This window comes from Oncorhynchus kisutch, unplaced genomic scaffold (genome assembly GCF_002021735.2).
Source record: "Oncorhynchus kisutch isolate 150728-3 unplaced genomic scaffold, Okis_V2 Okis03b-Okis08b_hom, whole genome shotgun sequence".
In the NCBI taxonomy this organism is placed as follows: domain Eukaryota; kingdom Metazoa; phylum Chordata; class Actinopteri; order Salmoniformes; family Salmonidae; genus Oncorhynchus; species Oncorhynchus kisutch.
In genome coordinates, this window is record NW_022261980.1 from 4,913,027 (window position 1) to 4,933,636 (window position 20,610).

Here is a 20,610-nt window from a genome sequence, read left to right on the forward strand (position 1 = left end):
TTGGTGTGGCTGACTTCCAGGTTGGATGCGCGCTGTGTTAAGAAGCAGTGTGGCTTGGTTGGGTTGTGTATCGGAAGACGCATGACTTTCAACCTTCGTCTCTCCCGAGCCCGTACGGGAGTTGTAGCGATGAGACAAGATAGTAGCTACTAAACAATTGGACACCACGAAACTGGGGAGAAAAAGGGGTAAAATGCATACCAGCTCTGCACACATGGAATTCTCTCAGCCAGATTCATGGAATACATTTCAACAAGGCATTGCACTTTGCATTCTCTCAGCCAGATTCATGGAATACATTTCAACAAGGCATTGCACTTTGCATTCTCTCAGCCAGATTCATGGAATACATTTCAACAAGGCTTTGCCTTGTTAATTTGTGGAATTTCTTTCCTTCATGTGTTTGAGCCAATCAGTTGTGTTGTGACAAGGTAGGGTTGGTATACAGAAGGTTTCTTCAAGTGCAGTTGCAAAAACTATCAAGCGCTATGATGAAACTGGCTCTCATGAGGACCGCCACAGGAAAGGAAGACCCAGAGTTACCTCTGCTGCAGAGGATAAGTTCTTTAGAGTTACGTGGAGGTGCTTTGCTGGTGATTTATTTAGAATTCAAGGCACACTTAATCAGAATGGCTACCACAGCATTCAGCAGCGATACGCCATCCCATCTGTTTTGCGCTTAGTGGAACTCCTTCAAGACTGTTGCAAAAGCATTCCAGGTGAAGCTGGTTGAGAGAATGCCAAGCGTGTGCAAAGCTGTCATCAAGGCAAAGGGTGGCTACTTTGAAGAATCTCAAATATAAAATATATTTTGATTTGTTTAACACTTATTCCACAATGTATAAAATAGTAAAATAAACTCTTGAATGAGTAGGTGTGTCTAAACGTTTGATTGGTACTGTATGTATGTGTGTATGTATATATATAACACCGCTTGCTATTGATCAGCATCATAGATATGGACAAGTGTTTTTCTAACCATCTGCCTGACAAGGAAAAACCATGGGCTGGGGTGTATTCATTATGCCGATTCTGTTGCAAAAAGGAACAATACGGGGAGGGACCAAGCTGAATTTGGTTTGAAAACTCTGGTTTTCACTGTTTGGACTAATGACTACACCCCTGATATTTTAGCCCATAACTAGCGCCCCAAGGTTTTCCTGGCCAAGTCATGTAGTCAGGAAAAACTCTTGGGCCAAATCACAGAATTTAAGCTGACAGGTAGACTAATTCTAGAATTAGTTTTTAGTTCTGTCACTAGTTGTTCCTCCCACAACCACACTTCAGTTGCATTTCCTGTGGTTTAAGGTCCTCTGTCTGATTTTGGATAAAAAAAAACATTTTGTATGACAGACATATATACAGTGAGCAGAGAGAGAGATTGTTGTATGTGATTCACAGCATATCCTGGGTCTTGTTCATTAGGGCATGCAATGGAAAGTTATGATTTCTGACAGAAACCAAAAATGTGTGTTTCTTATTGGACAAGTCCAAGTAGTCCATCCCTGTTTGAGTCCATTTTCTTCAGTTTGGTACGTAATGAACACCACCCTGCATTGTGTGCCTCCACAAGCCTTTACAGTCAGGGAACAGTTCCTACATGTCTTATGTTGTGTTGGGAGTAGGGTGTAGTTGTCACTGATCTTGGGTCAGTTTTACATTTCGCCCAGTATTGGTTACGGTTAGGATTTGAAGAGCTGATCCTAGATCTGTACTTAGGGGAAACATCACCCCAAAGCAATATGTTGCAGGGCTAGGAGTTTTACCTGGACAATGGGATCTGACCAGGAAGATACCCAAGGCTCCTGAGTTTTTCCCAGCCAGGTTACATGGTTTATGGCCCTCAAACTCAACTCTGGACCTCGAAGCCAGTTCTACTGCTTTTTATTTCATTGTTCCCCTCTAATCATGGACTGATTTAGACCTGGGACACCAGGTGGGTGATTCCCCTCTAATCATGGACTGATTTAGACCTGGGACACCAGGTGGGTGATTCCCCTCTAATCATGGACTGATTTAGACCTGGGACACCAGGTGGGTGATTCCCCTCTAATCATGGACTGATTTAGACCTGGGACACCAGGTGGGTGATTCCCCTCTAATCATGGACTGATTTAGACCTGGGACACCAGGTGGGTGATTCCCCTCTAATCATGGACTGATTTAGACCTGGGACACCAGGTGGGTGATTCCCCTCTAATCATGGACTGATTTAGACCTGGGACACCAGGTGGGTGATTCCCCTCTAATCATGGACTGATTTAGACCTGGGACACCAGGTGGGTGATTCCCCTCTAATCATGGACTGATTTAGACCTGGGACACCAGGTGGGTGATTCCCCTCTAATCATGGACTGATTTAGACCTGGGACACCAGGTGGGGGATTCCCCTCTAATCGTGGACTGATTTAGACCTGGGACACCAGGTGGGTGATTCCCCTCTAATCGTGGACTGATTTAGACCTGGGACACCAGGTGGGTGATTCCCCTCTAATCGTGGACTGATTTAGACCTGGGACACCAGGTGGGTGATTCCCCTCTAATCATGGACTGATTTAGACCTGGGACACCAGGTGGGTGATTCCCCTCTAATCATGGACTGATTTGTGGTGATTCCCCTCTAATCATGGACTGATTTAGACCTGGGACACCAGGTGGGTGATTCCCCTCTAATCATGGACTGATTTAGACCTGGGACACCAGGTGGGTGATTCCCCTCTAATCATGGACTGATTTAGACCTGGGACACCAGGTGGGTGATTCCCCTCTAATCATGGACTGATTTAGACCTGGGACACCAGGTGGGTGATTCCCCTCTAATCATGGACTGATTTAGACCTGGGACACCAGGTGGGTGATTCCCCTCTAATCATGGACTGATTTAGACCTGGGACACCAGGTGGGTGATTCCCCTCTAATCATGGACTGATTTAGACCTGGGACAACAGGTGGGTGATTCCCCTCTAATCATGGACTGATTTAGACCTGGGACACCAGGTGGGTGATTCCCTTCAAATCATGGACTGATTTAGACCTGGGACACCAGGTGGGTGATTCCCCTCTAATCATGGACTGATTTAGACCTGGGACACCAGGTGGGTGATTCCCCTCTAATCATGGACTGATTTAGACCTGGGACACCAGGTGGGGGATTCCCCTCTAATCATGGACTGATTTAGACCTGGGACACCAGGTGGGGGATTCCCCTCTAATCATGGACTGATTTAGACCTGGGACACCAGGTGGGGGATTCCCCTCTAATCATGGACTGATTTAGACCTGGGACACCAGGTGGGGGATTCCCCTCTAATCATGGACTGATTTAGACCTGGGACACCAGGTGGGGGATTCCCCTCTAATCATGGACTGATTTAGACCTGGGACACCAGGTGGGGGATTCCCCTCTAATCATGGACTGATTTAGACCTGGGACACCAGGTGGGGGATTCCCCTCTAATCATGGACTGATTTAGACCTGGGACACCAGGTGGGTGATTCCCCTCTAATCATGGACTGATTTAGACCTGGGACACCAGGTGGGTGATTCCCCTCTAATCGTGGACTGATTTAGACCTGGGACACCAGGTGGGTGATTCCCCTCTAATCGTGGACTGATTTAGACCTGGGACACCAGGTGGGTGATTCCCCTCTAATCGTGGACTGATTTAGACCTGGGACACCAGGTGGGTGATTCCCCTCTAATCGTGGACTGATTTAGACCTGGGACACCAGGTGGGTGATTCCCCTCTAATCGTGGACTGATTTAGACCTGGGACACCAGGTGGGTGATTCCCCTCTAATCGTGGACTGATTTAGACCTGGGACACCAGGTGGGTGATTCCCCTCTAATCGTGGACTGATTTAGACCTGGGACACCAGGTGGGTGATTCCCCTCTAATCAGGGACTGATTTAGACCTGGGACACCAGGTGGGTGATTCCCCTCTAATCGTGGACTGATTTAGACCTGGGACACCAGGTGGGTGATTCCCCTCTAATCGTGGACTGATTTAGACCTGGGACACCAGGTGGGTGATTCCCCTCTAATCATGGACTGATTTAGACCTGGGACACCAGGTGGGTGATTCCCCTCTAATCATGGACTGATTTAGACCTGGGACACCAGGTGGGTGATTCCCCTCTAATCATGGACTGATTTAGACCTGGGACACCAGGTGGGTGATTCCCCTCTAATCATGGACTGATTTAGACCTGGGACACCAGGTGGGGGATTCCCCTCTAATCATGGACTGATTTAGACCTGGGACACCAGGTGGGGGATTCCCCTCTAATCATGGACTGATTTAGACCTGGGACACCAGGTGGGTGATTCCCCTCTAATCATGGACTGATTTAGACCTGGGACACCAGGTGGGTGATTCCCCTCTAATCATGGACTGATTTAGACCTGGGACACCAGGTGGGGGATTCCCCTCTAATCATGGACTGATTTAGACCAGGTGGGTGCAATGAAGTATCAGGTAGAACAGAAAACCAGCAGGCTCTTGACATCGTAGGGTCAGAGTTGAATACCCTGGTCTATGGGATCTGACCAGGAAGATACCTAAAGCCCCCCCCCCCCCCCCCCCCCCCCGAGTTCTTCCCAGTCAGGAGAAACTACTGGTCCCTCCTATGTAGCTCTCTAATGGATATGTCTTCCACAACATCAACTACTGAATGTACATAATATGCAGATTTGTAAATGTAAAAATGTGTGAATAAACAAACGTCATAATATTCTAGTGGTTGTGTTGTCTCTGAAATGGGAGAGAGCCAGCTGATAGTACATTCATTTATAGACGGGTTTTGTAAATGTGAAATATCATTGATGATACTGTTTTTTTTTGGGGGGGGGGGGGGCTATTTTAAGATGCCAGGAATGCACATTAATGCTACATGAAATCCTTGACTTTCTGTGTCTTGGAGATGTTTTGTTTTTATGTGCATTTGTATATAGAAGCATCTTTTGTCATTTTGACTATAGAATATGGCTCTACAGTGCAGCTTGTCAAGCTGTTTTCAACATGAAACATCAATGGAGAACAGAATTGCAGATGGGCATTTAGTAGTTTGGATGGCAGAAGTGGTAATGTCTACTCAATCATGTATTTGTTGCTGTATCATGACCACCATCTCTTCCTGACTGTTTCCAGGCTGTAAGAGGAAGACATTGTGTCCTGTCTGTCATGTCTAAGCCTGTTTCAGGTGAGGATTTCCTACTGCTTCATTTCAGATTGTGTGTGTGTGTGTGCGCGTGTGTGTGCGTGTGTGTGTGCACACGCAAGAGGGGAGATTTATAATATCATCCCTTTCTATTTGACCACACATTCAAAGAAACAAGCAGATTATCAGAAACAACTCAATTCTAATAGCTGCATATATATTTCTAAGAGGGAACACCTGGAATTACACATCTTGGCATTATGTCAGCACTCTTTCCTGAGACATGAATCACTTACTTTATGACGGGTGTTTTTCGCCCTTCATAACCCCATTCCCTTGTTCTCCTTTTCTCCCAGAATGCTGTCTTAAATAAAGTGGTTTCTACTTTGGTCCCGCTGTCCTCGCGTCAGGACGCAGGCCAACATTGACTGGCGCGGGTGGCCTAATAGCATTTGTGATATATTTATGTCTAACTTTACCAAACATGGAGTACTATCGTTGATCAGATCACAGGTAGCATTACAGGATAACACAATGCCATCCCTCTTTAGCCAAGCAGGCCCACAGACAACAGGAACAATGCTGCCTTTGTAAGGAAACCTATACGGTCTGCAGGAAAACCTAGTGTCCTTGTCATGTCTACAAAATACTAATCCCTCTTTCCACTCCTCTGCTATCTCATGTCCTTTCTTCTTCCTGTTCTCTCTCCCTCCTCACCTCTTTCCTCTCTCTTCATTCTCTCTCCCTCCTCACCTCTTTCCTCTCTCTTCCCTCCCTCTCTCTCCCTCCTCACCTCTTTGCTCTCTCATTCCTCTCTCTCCCTCCTCACCTCTGCTCTCTCCTTTCCCTCCCTCCCTCCCTCCCTCCCTCCCTCCCTCACCTCTCTTCTCTCTCCCTCCTCACCTCTTCCCTCTCTCTCCCTCCTCACCTCTTTCCTCCCTCCTTTCCTCTCTCTCCCTCCTCACATCTTTCCTCCTCTCAGGTAGGGTAACTCAGACTGTTCTTTCCGCTCTTTGCTCCCTCTCTACCTCTGTGGAAAAGGAAAAACCCAGGAGATAAACACAAGTCTTTCTCCATGAGGCACTCTGCAAAACAGACTCACCGACAGATTTGTAGAAGTTCTATTGTCCTATCTTAGATAACAGATATTCAGAGCTGCTGCTAAAATCACTGTCCTCTGCAGCTCCAACACAGTCCTGTGTCCAGGCCATTTCAGGACAAGTGTGCTAAGATGACCGTATGGGTTATCTCTTTACTGGAATACGTTATTACTTCCCACAAGCTTGACTCAATTCAGTGCCTTGCTTAGAGGATGAGACGTATGGACCATTCATTCACTAACATGCTCTGCTACTCTACAACAACAAATAAAAGAGTCAATTCAATGCAGAATTGACTGACTGTCTGACACAGAGATCTTTATTTTTTGCCATTAATCTTCTCAAGTAGGTATTTACAGCTATGAAAGAAAGCAAATACCATTACTGATTTCTCAATATCCCAAGTTGAACTGCAATTACGTGCTTCATCTCTGGTCTCCTAAGCCACTCCGATGTCTTGAATTCATTTCATCCGAGCATTTCTTTCCCTTGATTTCACCCTTTATTTTGTCTGTTACTTAATGTGATTACAAGCTTTAGGAGAAATCCAATATGTGATTTAGAAACAGGCCCCATTTACGTCCTGGAAGGGTGCCGACACGCCAGAGAGAGGAGGAGGAAGAGAATACAGTATGTTTATTGTGCCGCATGTTAGATCCTGGGAATAACACCCTTTTGGTTCAGCTTCCATTTTGGCCAGAACTGACAGCCGAATTCCTCTGAAATTTGATCCAATGGACATTTATTTATCAATATATAATAACAAAGCAGAGATCAGTTAACAAAGATGTTTGAGCAGAAGTGTAGCAGGGAGTCATAGGCTAACAGTTGTACACAGAAAAACCAGAAGTGTCTATATTGTCCTGTTGCTGCTTAGCTTTTCAACCCTTTAGTTTCTTTAACAATGTAAATACATTGTAAATAAGAATTTGTTGTTAAATAAAATCCATAAGTAAAAGGTGTTGAAGCTGACATCTGTGAAACAGCACCACTCCTCACACAGCACGTTCCTTTGTGGTTTTGTTCTGATGTTGAAACTTAGAGTAGCATCCAGCACCATGCATGTTTGTTATTGCAGTATATACGGATGTGGCAGTTTCACCGTACATATCCCATCCAGCTTTAAGTAACGTTTTGCAAAATCAACATATAGAGTTGATTATCTTTTAACACTGTAGGGTGTAAACTTCAATTAGTAGTAAGCCTAGATGCAATTGTAGTTTATGTAGAAAAGGTTGTAGTAGTCCTAGTCGTGTATAGTCTAATCTGTAACCTACAGTATTATAGTAGTTGGTGGTGGTGAAAACCACCATCCTCTCTTTCCCTTAGTTAGCGTCGACACTTTGTCCCTTTCAGCTGTGTAGAAAGGAAGTCATTACGCAGTCCGCACACTTACTCAGTGTATCTTATCTGTTTTTAACTTGTTAAATCCTCTTAACAGAACGACAGGAGAATGCCTAGTTCAGGGCCTACGTGCTGTGGAGTCGGTCTCGATGAATGAAACGCACACTCGTATTCCAGGAAATGAGACAGCATTCCGCAGAGGTGCAGGATTGGCCCTTTTCCATATTGGTCATTCTCAAGGGACTCTTTATCTTATTGCCTCAATCCAGGAGACATCAGAGTATCAACTGGGTCAGTGATGTGACATCGGGCCGCCCCGCGCTGCTCTGTCGCAAGTTCGCAAAAACAAAGAGTCCCTTCTTGACGGCCACTGTTCCTCTGTTACGGTAAGCAGCTGTTAGGGGCTACATTTTTTCTCAAGTCTTCATTTGGTCGGTGAAAGCTCCCGGCTTGACAGACAGATGCACAGGTTACTGGGGCAGAACGGAGGAGCGAGAGAGGCCTGGGAAGGAATGCCCTCCTGCTGGGACATTCTCACATGAGAGCCTTGACACTGCCCAACCCTGTCCCAGTCCAACCCAGGCCTGCTCAGGTTCAGGTTCAGCTTGACCTAATCCTAGAACCAGACCCGGACATTCATGTTCATAGACAGGAGTTGTTTTAATTTGCATTGACCTCTATCCAGGTATTTTTTTATTTACAATCTTCCGTCTTGAGAATGAACCATAGTTGTTAATGGGTGTAGTTCAGTGGTCTGTAAAGGTGCAGCAAACCAGGAGGTGGAGTCGGCTCTGGATAACATGCAGTAGCATAACAAATAGTGTACAAATGTCTTCCCTTTAGAAGAACAATGCTAAGCGTTTCACTGAAAGTAGATAATACAAGTAGTATCACTTGTTAATACACATTTAAAATAATCGTCTGAAGAAGAGTGGTGGGAGGGGGAGGTTTAAACCATTAACATCTACCCCTCAGTAGTCTACAGGTGCACCTCCAGCAGCCAGAGAACCATAAGGCTGAGTGGCCTGTCATTAACAGGGGGAGACAGACCTCCCGTCCTGGGCACACAGATGTGTGATTCCAACTGGCACTGGGCCCCCGGTGATACGATGTTAACGGTCGCTGTGTAATGAGAAGGTCAACTGCTCGCACTAAAATAATTAACTGTAAACAGCTTAAGTCAATTAAGAAAATAGCTGAGTGCTTTCAATTGAATAACACTTTTGTTCCAGAGGGGATTCCTTTGTTTTGGTGGCTTATTATGGAGTCATTTTCCCCCTCCTTTATTCTTCCATTTTTCTCGATCTCTCTTTCAATTTTTTTCCATCATAGTGGACCAATCATAACCTTGATACATGAAGTCCTCTGAAGGAGAATTCAGCTGTTGACATCAACAGTCAGTGCATTCAGAAAGTATTCAGACCTCTTCCCTTTTTCCACATTTTATGTAACAGCCTTATTCTAAAATGTAGTAAATAAAATAAATCTAAATCAATCTACACACAATACCCCACAATGACATGGGGGGGGGGGGGGGGGGGGGGCACTGAACTAACACAAAAACAACCCTTTAATACAGTTGAGGGTTTGCTTAATTATCTCGACCACAATCCAACCCCGTTTAACTCCTGCCTCTTGACCGCAGGAACCAGTTTCTCCACCTAATGGAACAAAAACAACTGTTTTCCTGTGAGAGGGGAAGTAAATAGAGGGGACACAACAGAGGTAGAAGTAGTGGCATACGCTGAGACTTGTCCCGGCTTCCTCTGGGCACAAATGGCCCTGTTCAATCAAGGATCATTTGCTGTGTGCGATGTAACAATGCTTTGTGCATGTGTTTCAAATCAAGTGTTTCCACTGGCATTCCTGTCTTCGTCTCTTGACCTCCTCTCCACGAGAACTCTCCCCTTCTCCTTTTCTATCCCTCTCTGAGTAATAGAATGTGATTTCCCCAATTCCTATTGAAGAGAAAACCTGACGGGTTCTTTTTTTAGCTCTCCTCTGAGTTTCCCATGCTGGGCCAAGTGCTTTTATTCATGCTTTCTCCTACTTTTAGATGACATCTATTTGCAAGCCCCTACATTCCTACACAGAAAAATACATGTGCTTGATTATTCCCCTGTCCGCACAAGTGTGTTTTGTTTTGACTCGCCAAGCGGGCCCTGACTAAATACCCAGTGACATTAAAATGAGGTAGAGGTAGAGGGGGAGAGAGACAGGTAGAGGGGGAGAGAGACAGGTAGAGGGGGAGAGAGACAGGTAGAGGGGGAGAGAGAGAGGTAGAGGGGGAGAGAGGGAGAGAGGGAGGTAGAGGGGGAGAGAGGGAGGTAGAGGGGGAGAGAGGGAGGTAGAGGGGGAGAGAGACAGGTAGAGGGGGAGAGAGGGAGGTAGAGGGGGAGAGAGACAGGTAGAGGGGGAGAGAGAGAGGTAGAGGGAGAGAGGTAGAGGGGGAGAGAGACAGGTAGAGGGGGAGAGAGGGAGGGAGAGAGGTAGAGGGGGAGAGAGACAGGTAGAGGGGGAGAGAGGGAAAGAAAGATAGATGCTGAACCAGCCCCTGAGATAGCCCTGGTTTGGGGTTTCCACAATCCACACAAAAGGGCGTATTGATTCCGGATGCATATGGAAAAAACCCAGTGTTTTCTTGATGGAACAGAGTGTTTCTAGTAGCCTCTGAGATATACCAACATGGAAGGGGAGAGAAGTTGATATGGTGCTCTGGGATTTTGAAGTGTGGCTACGCTATTAAGGCATAGTGTTTCCCAGCAGTAATTGACACCCGTGAGTGTGAGTTGTGTGTGTGTGCGCGTGTGTGTGTCTTCCTAAAACAGTTCCACATTAAATAAGTGTAGGCCGTCATTGTAAATAACAATTTGTTCTTAACTGACTTGCCTAGTTAAATAAAGGTTAAATAAAAAATTTATGAAAAAAATATAAATGATTATTCACTATTAAACCCTGGTATGACTTGGTATTTGAGTACTCCGACAGAGGTAGAACATCTAAAAGGTTAACTCTCTTGTTTTTCACAGAGGACATTTCCTTCCCCTCGGGACGTGGCCCATAAGTGAATATTGTGTTTGCTGTACCAGCTCTTTCTACTTGATCTTCATCTCATTTTACACTGCAAAGCTCTGTGCTTTGATCTGCTGAGTTGTCACAGGCAATGTTTGCAGCCCAAAGGGCACCCTATTCCCTAGATAGTGGGCCCTGGATCAAAGTAGTGCACTATATATGGAATAGGATGCCATTGGGGATGCAGACAATTCCTGTTGTTTTATTTATCAGGTTGTCTTGCTCGTTACACAGCTGTTGGTTTGATAGCTAGCTGTATATTAAATCGAGTCATGCTTTATTCAGGATGGAGATACACCAAAGTGTAAATCATTTGTAGGCAATTGTGTTTAAAGACCCGGGTTGTAAAGACAAAGTCTGGCAGACATTTAGCCTGTTGGTGCCATCTGATTCCACTGTGTGAACGCAGCCTGTCTTGACATGAGGATCTTTTTGTTTTAATTAGTGGCTGCTTATTATGGTCTTGGTGCTGTACTGGTTCTGAAGTATTTATTGGGTATTTACTTACAACAATACCTACATTTGTTTTCCACAGTGTCAGCAACTATAGTACTCACTGTTCCCGTGTCATTGTAATCCAATCATCCACTTGAGGTGTGTGGTTGACTGAATTATATTCATAGTTATAGTTCGCATTTATGGTTTATAAATGATGAACCAAGAGGCAGGTTCTTGACACGCACAATAGAAGCTGTCACGTAAAATACATTAAGAGTATCTCTCTCTCTATCACTCTCTCTATCTCTCTCTATCACTCTCTATCTCTCTCTATATCTCTCTCTATCTCTATCACTCTCTATATCTCTCTATCTCTATATCTCTCTCTATCTTTATATCTCTCTCTATCTCTCTATCTCTATCACTCTCTATATCTCTCTCTATCTCTCTATCACTCTCTATATCTCTCTCTATCTCTCTCTATCACTCTCTATATCTCTCTCTATCTTTATATCTCTCTCTATCTCTATATATCTAACTCTCTCATGGCTCTGCCACAAGAGAAGGTCATTCCGTGCTTCTACACCTGCATTGCTTGCTGTTTGGGGTTTTAGGCTGGGTTTCTGTACAGCACTTTGAGATATCAGCTGAAGTATGAAGGGCTATATAAATACATTTGATTTGATTTGTTCCCGGTGAAGATTGGGGTCTAACTTGAATGACATCATGAGATCTCTGTCTCTCTGTACCTTTCTAAATGGTCCTAACCTGACAGAAGATCCGTGAGGAGAAAGGAAGATGATTATTTAACAACCCACAGATTCCCCTGGAAGTGTGTCAACGGCCCATCAACATTTTATTATCCTTAATTCCAAAACCCCACAAGACTCGGGTTAGGGTTTCATCTCATAATATTGCATAACTACTCTCCTCTTACACCACTTTTGTCTTCTTTAATAACCAACATTCATTTACCTTTTCATTATGCTCTTGGGGGTAATAATTTAGACCGATTACAAACGTAGCCTTGTTGGTGTAATGACAATGTCAGGCACACTAAAGATGCTTTGTTCCACAGAACTGGTGTTGCTAATAAAAAGCACTCCCTCGTTCCCTAGTGTCCCCCACTCCGTGGCCCTCTACCCCTCGATCCCTAGTGTCCCCCACTCCGTGACCCTCCCAGGGCCAAAAGGGAGATGTAAACATTGTTCGGTCATTCAATCCTTCACATTAGGGCCAGTGCTTTTGACAAGAAGCCTTGCATCTCAGGGACAAAGCGGACCACGTTCTTCTCTCTCCCCCGAGCGGGGACGTTGGTTCTGACTTCTACCTCATCTGTGATACACTATATCCCAGGCTGCATTTCACCTCAAACAGTCAGCCACTGTAGCCACCAAGCAAGAAGACAAACTTAGCGAAAAAGCAAGCCGCACTCCATTGCTGAAAGATGGAGGGGATGGTACAACAATTATTAGATAGTTTGTTAACTCGCACTAAACAGTTTTTTAAGTTATGATTTTTATTTAGCTTATGCATTTCACCCAAACCACCTGTGGCCACCAAGCAAGATACACTTAGATAAAAGATAAAGGGGAATAGTAAAATACTGTTATTGTAGCCTATTGTTTGTTGCCTGTAAATTGTGAATATGATTTCAAATTGTGGAAAGCATTGTCTATGGGTCCATTACTGCTTCCCTAACTCTCTACCATGGTTAGTAACAATTTCATTAAGGTTCTGCGTATAAGCTGCTTGTAAAACATAGTTGTACTGTTTCCTCAGCATTTGTAAACTGTTTGTAAACGATCATATTGTGTATGGCCATGTCTAACATCACTTAAGATAATTATCAATTACCAGCTAGTCATCAGCAGTGGTCAAATGTAGACATTTTCCTCTTAAGAATGAGAGACAGCAGAACTTAAATTCAGTACATTTCTGTTCAAGTGCACCACAGAAAAGCAACCAAAACAACCACTTGTTATGACAGTCCTATATCAATTTAAAACTATTTCAGATTCAACACCTGGTTCTTAGTGGGTTTTCTCATAATTCATTTTAACTTTTTTTTTGGGGGGGGGGACTGTCACTGCAAATGGCAATTGTTAAAACCAACACTTTAAGTACAGTATAGTGGAAATGACATATCATAGTGTTGTGTTTTAGATGCCTATCCCACAGGAGGCTGCTGAGGGGAGAACGGTTCATAATAATGGCCGGAACGGCCTTAATCATGTGATTTGATCAATTCTTTTTTATAAAATGTCCTTTTGTCCTTCTATAAACTATGTAACACCTTGACATATCTCAAGGCTTCGCATGAAATTACCAAGTGAATCATCAAATGAAAAAAATAATGAAGAGAGAGTGTAGACTCACCAGAGTGCAGACTCACCAGAGTGTAGACTCACCAGAGTGCAGACTCACCAGTGTAGACTCACCAGTGTAGACTCACCAGAGTGCAGACTCACCAGAGTGTAGACTCACCAGTGTAGACTCACCAGAGTGCAGACTCACCAGAGTGTAGACTCACCAGAGTGCAGACTCACCAGAGTGCAGACTCACCAGAGTGCAGACTCACAATAGCCCGCTTTCAATGAACATTTGACCCAGTAAGAAGTTGTCATGGGTGTTGCATTTTTTTATGGTGTTTTTTATAATGGGGTAACACCAGTGACATGACATTGAGGAACGGCTATTCCCTGTCAAATATTGATATTATTCAGTTGATATTTTAGTTTTTAAAGTAATCCACTAAGTAACTATAATAATTTCCTTTGTATTATGATATATATTCTTTTACAAATAATATGCCACTAAACCACGACTTCTTATCCAAGGGACAAGCCTTTGTTTTACAATATATAAATACAATTACATGGTGGATGAAGAAATAAAACACTTAAATGAAAACAAAAACTGATAGAGTTTGTGTCATTATCTGAAGTTCTGAAGAGGTTTTCCTGGTGGTTAAGGTGAGGGACAGGAAAGACAACATAATAATAATAATGACAACAATAATAATAATAATGACAACAATAATAATAATAATAATAATAATAATGACAACAATAATAATAATAATAATAATGACAACAACAATAATAATAATAATGACCAATAATAATAATGACAATAATAACAACAATAATAATAATAATGACCAATAATAATAATGACAACAATAATAATAATATTGACAACAATAATAATAATAATGACAACAATAATAATAATGACAACAATAATAATAATAATGACAACAACAATAATAATAATAACAATAATAATAATGACAATAATAATAATAATAATAACAATAATAATAATAAAATAATAATAACAATAATAACAATAATAACAATAATAATAATAACAATAATAATAACAATAATAATAATAACAATAATAATAATAATAACAATAATAATAATGACAACAATAATAATAATAACAATAATAATAATAATGACAACAATAATAATAACATGTTGATGGGTGCTTATATTTGTCCTATTTCACACATTTACTAGTGTGTCTTAATTATTCATGTATTTATCTTACTATGTATTCGTCTGTCTGGTCTGGTCTGGTCTGGTCTGTCTGTCTGTCTGTCGATAATGTATTGTGTTGACTGTTCTGCTGAAGACACTAGCACCGTACACACTCAAGTTGTACAACTGATGTTCAATGCATTTGGGCACAACGGTTGTGATACGACAGTCAGTTTTTCAGCAGAAAGTGATTAGACAACCTTTGCGTGTGACAACACACAACGACAACGCACTAAGGTTGTGTGAACTTGTGTGTGCAGGCAAACTCTCCGTGATTTATTTCTCTATGGATTATTACCACTTTATAATGGAAGTTTGTTTTGGAAGAGAAAAGGAAACGTGTTTCTGGAGGGGCGGTGGCATGTACCAGTCAGAACTATTAGCTGACTGCATGAGTTGGAATTGCGAGGCGATGCTGTGAATATGACACAGCTTTATGTCTTATCAATGCTTTATACCTCACAAGGGACAGAGTTAATCCATTGTGTATGTTTTCAGAGAGCGGATAGTGAAGATAAATATTTTAGGTGTCAAGAGCTATCTCTCTAGTGTGTTTGTGCTAACATTCCACTCCTTGCCACTCCTTGCGTCAAACATAGCAATGGTACAGAGTAAAAGGAGTAGAATGTTAGCACAAAACATGTTCTGGATTTCAGGCTACTACCTCACATTGTCAGAGTTAATGTTAAACATATAGTTGAATGTATAGGTGGGCTTGGGGATTGGTTATCGTGGTGAAATTCACTAAAGCCTTTTGAGCCTTTCGTTGACAGCGTTCAACACCATTACCACGATTACCACAGATAGACATACGGTAGCATTTCAATTTAAATTGCCATAAAATGCAGTTATATTTCAAATAGTTGTACAACTTTTTTTAATCATCTGAATTCAAATGGAATTTAACTTGGAAACAATTTTGTCATACATTTTTCATTGGTCCACTTTTTGATAAAGTCCCACAAAATGATGACTTTCAACATTCACATTTTCAAGATACTGTATATGGCTTTCAGTCTTCCGATGATTCATATAATCTACACGTTTGCTCTGAGAACTGACAAAATAATTCAAGATGATTTGCTTCTGTATATTTGTCTATTTGATCCATTTTATACTTCTTGGCCAGGTCTACCTTGCAAAATAGGTCTTCTGACATCAATTGTGAATTCCTGGTTAAATAAATGTTAAATATACAGTATATATATATATATATATATATTTCTTTTTTAAATAAAAATGTAGTCAATTCAATCTAAAGTGCACCTGGTGTGTAAATAAGGTGTACATAAAATCTCTCTCCACTGCACTATACTGTAGAATGGTCAAACTGGCTCTGGACTGGTGATATGTCATCAAGTGGGAAAGTAATCTACAGACGGAGAGAAACGACGATGATGGATTCTATATCTAAGCTTCCTTTGTTTCACGGTGTTCCTCAATGAGCTTGCAAATTGCTCTGATCTTAAACACAAAGCGCTCTCTCACTCCCTTTAACTGACTGGATAAGCGGCCCGGCGGGACCCCAGCAGGACGATGTGAATCGGTGAGAAACGACAGAGGATAAGAATCTCTTCCCTACATCAAAGGCTGAGTCACCTCTTTCATTCATGTCTCCTCTCTTAGAAAAAAATTGTTTGACTGTCCTCATAGGAGAACCCTTTGTAGAACCCTTTTTGCTTCCTGGTAGAACCCTTTTGGGTTCATGTAGGACCCTTTCCACAGAGGGTTCTACATGGAACCCAAAAGGGTTCTATGGGGAACCAAAAAGGGTTCTCCTGTGGGGACTGAGTTTTGCCTCTGTTGTATCATATCTGCTGTTGTATCATATCTGCTGTAGTATCATATCTGCTGTAGTATCATATCTGCTGTAGTATCATATCTGCTGTAGTATCATATCTGCTGTAGTATCGTATCTGCTGTTGTATCATATCTGCTGTTGTATCATATCTGCTGTTGTATCATATCTGCTGTTGTATCATATCTGCTGTTGTATCATATCTGCTGTTGTATCATATCTGCTGTTGTATCATATCTGCTGTTGTATCATATCTGCTGTAGTATCATATCTGCTGTTGTAATTTGGACACAATCTCCCATGAATTAAAGTTAGAATCCTTAATTGAAACAATAACAAAGTGCCCTCCCCGCCCGTTTGGCTAGGGGATGGGGCTGGAGAAATTCATAGACAGAGCTGCCCGTTTGGCTAGGGGATGGGGCTGGAGAAATTCATAGACAGAGCTGCCCGTTTGGCTAGGGGATGGGGCTGGAGAAATTCATAGACAGAGCTGCCCGTTTGGCTAGGGGATGGGGCTGGAGAAATTCATAGACAGAGCTGCCCGTTTGGCTAGGGGATGGGGCTGGAGAAATTCATAGACAGAGCTGCCCGTTTGGCTAGGGGATGGGGCTGGAGAAATTCATAGACAGAGCTGCCCGTTTGGCTAGGGGATGGGGCTGGAGAAATTCATAGACAGAGCTGCCCGTTTGGCTAGGGGATGGGGCTGGAGAAATTCATAGACAGAGCTATGGATGCAAGGACTGACAATCCATTATAACAAATGTATAATATTAACGTATTCATGTTTTGAGGCTATACAGTGTTTGTTTACATTTATGTTGTTTACAAACATTGGAATAAAAAAGCATATATTTTAGGTTCAGATTAGGTACAACCTTTGAACTAAGATCATGAGGCATTTATCAGTTATATTTTTGAAGAGATAATGGGTAAATATAATTTATTTATGTCCAAAAATGAATGTAGTGTAGCAATTTAGATCTCTATCTTTAAGGTTATATATACTCAGTAACAATTCCTGATCAAGTGCATGTTCTACAGTCTTTGGGCTAATCCCAAATTGACCCATATACCCGGTGCCCAATACACTTGATCTGAGGGGATTGGACAGGTGTAAGCAATATGGTAATAGCACTATTTGCATTTAGGGAAGCACATCTTCAGAATTACAGATGATCAGAATTACAGATAACAGTATATTACTTCACACAGTAAAATGTACCCTGTAAAGTTTAATATGAGTGGTTTGTATTTCTAATTCCATGGAATTAGAATGACTTAGTAAATAATAATTTTTTGTAATTTAGCAGACACTCATATGCAGAGCAATTTACAGTAGCAATTAGTGTTAAATACAATGCAGATTGGCAGATTTTTTTTTCACCTAGTTGGCTCCGGGGATTCAAACCAGCAACTTTTCGATTACTGGCCCGACACTCTTAACAGCTAGGCTACTTGCAGTGTACCCAGTTTGACACTTGATCTTGCCTTCTGTATTAAATACGATGTCATTGTATGTTCATGGTGGATTCTACTCTCTGCACTATTAGGATGTTGTGCGTCTGTTCCGGCCCAGAGATGTCAGTCAGGTTCATTGTTAACGGAGTATCATAGAAGTTATACAACGTCCTTTAGAAATCACATCATCACATAATAACTTCACACACTATGGCAGTTTATCGTCAAACAATAGGAGAAGCTGATAGCAGGTTCTGTGGGATAGCAGCTCATCATGTATGGGACTTAATATGCCTCTAAAATGGCACCCTATTCCCTTTATAGTGCACTATTTTTTACCAGGGGCACATTGTCCTCTGGATAAAACTAGTACACTATAAAGTGAATGGGGTGCTTTTTGGGACGCAGTATCATCTATGACCTGAACTATGGGCTCCATTAATAAAAGGGCTTGTTATTGCCAACGAGAGCTCACTTGATTGCCTAGGCTTTCCTCTCACACATATTTTGCTACTGTAGTATAACCATCTGCCTGAGTTTGTTCTCTCCTTCCCCTCCTGTATATTTTGCAACAAGCGGAGGGAGGGTTCTTTCTCATCGGAGTGCTGAAAAGAGTCATTGTCTGGACCCCTGAGCACCTGGACAGAGTTATCTCACTGTGGCACTGGCCCTCTCTCTACCTCTCGCTCTTTCTCTCTACCTCTCTTTCTCTCTGCCTCTCTTTCTCTCTACCTCTATTTCTCTACCTCTCTGTCTCTCTACCTCTCTCTACCTCTCTGTCTCTCTACCTCTCTCTACCTCTCGCTCTTTCTCTCTACCTCTCTTTCTCTCTGCCTCTCTTTCTCTCTGCCTCTCTTTCTCTCTGCCTCTCTTTCTCTCTACCTCTATTTCTCTCTACCTCTCTTTCTCTCTACCTCTCTGTCTCTCTACCTCTCTTTCTCTCTGCCTCTCTTTCTCTCTACCTCTCTGTCTCTACCTCTCTTTCTCTCTACATCTTTTTCTCTCTACCTCTCTCTTTTCCTCTCTTTCTCTCTCTCTCTCCCTCTCTCCACCCCACGTGCTCTCCCTCTCTATCTCTCTCCCTCTATCTCTCTCCCTCTCTCTCCCTCTCGATCTCTCTCCCTCTCTCCACCCCACATGCTCTCCCTCTCTATCTCTCCCCCTCTCTGTCTCTCTCCCTCTCTCTCTCTCTCTCTCTCTCTCTCTCTCCCCCCTTCCTCCCTCCCTCCACGCTCCAGAGATCTAGCACCATCTTTTCTTTCTCATTCTCATGGTGTTTCTTCCAGGCAGGCCATGAACTGGTGGCTGGCATTAGAGCTCACTCTCTGTCCATCCCATCACTGATCAGATGGGTCTTAAGGGCCTGCCACTCACCAGTGATCTGATCAGCCACAAGAAGGGCACAGCCACTCTCAGTTAGGCTACTAGCTACCTGGGTCGTGTTCATTAGGGCAAAATATAGCAAAAATATTGTGCAAGTTCAGATAACAGCTCCCTGTTTCATTCCATTTTGGACACTGTTTTATATCGTTCCCTGTCTTCTGAATATGACCCTGTATACGTGCTGGGTAGTGGAGATTGGTCAGGTTGCAGGGGTTGTGGATTATGATACTGCAGACTGGCTGTTCATATATTTTCAATTCCAATTGATATATTTCAGTCGCTAGTACAATGATATTGAAATCCGAGACATCACATAGTATAGACAGGTGTATGATTTAAAATACATTTTGTCAGTTTCACGTCTACCTCCACTCCCCCTCTCCTGAACCCGACTTCACCGGTCTACTAACCACCGTCCCTGGCAACCCTCATTACACACAGCTGGCAACCCATCATTATGCACACCTGGCAACCCTCATTACGCACACCTGACAACCCTCATTACACACACCTGGCAACCCATCATTGTGCACACCTGGCAACCCTCATTACGCACATCTGGCAACCTATCATTATGCACACCTGGCAACCTATCATTACGCACACCTGGCAACCCTCATTACGCACACCTGGCAACCCATCATTACGCACACCTGGCAACCCTCATTATGCACACCTGCACCCCATCATGAGGCACACCTGGACTCCATCACTACCCTGGTTACTTCCCCTTTATCTAGCACTCCTTTGTTTTCACCCACCAGGGAATATTGTTTATGTTTCCATTTTAGTCACTTTTCTGTTTTGTACTGTTCCATGTCATCATTAAAGTCACTAATTGCACTTGCTTCCTGACTCTCTGAGTCTAAGTTACAGTCAGGGTGTCCAAATTCGTTGTGATTATATAATAATATTGCTTAATTTATTCGTAGTCCATTCATATACATTCCATAGGTCCGGTTTCCCGTACACAGTTAGTCCTGGATTAAAAAGCACTTTCATTGTATATTCTCCATTGAGTTGACTTGTTATTGCTGGACTAGGCCTAATCTGTGTACAGGAAACTCCCTCACTACGTAAGGACAAAACATTGCCAAAGTGTTTCAATCATATTCATCATAATTAAATTGTTTCATAATTCCTGAATTCATACCTACAATATCTTGTCAATAGTCTCCTATTAACACATGCTGTTACCACAATTAGCTGTCTGGGTGTGTGTTGAGTCTAAGTGGTGTTGAGCTGTGGTGGGGTAAGACTTGACCTCCATTAGAAGGTGTGGAACCCCAATTAACCATCCAA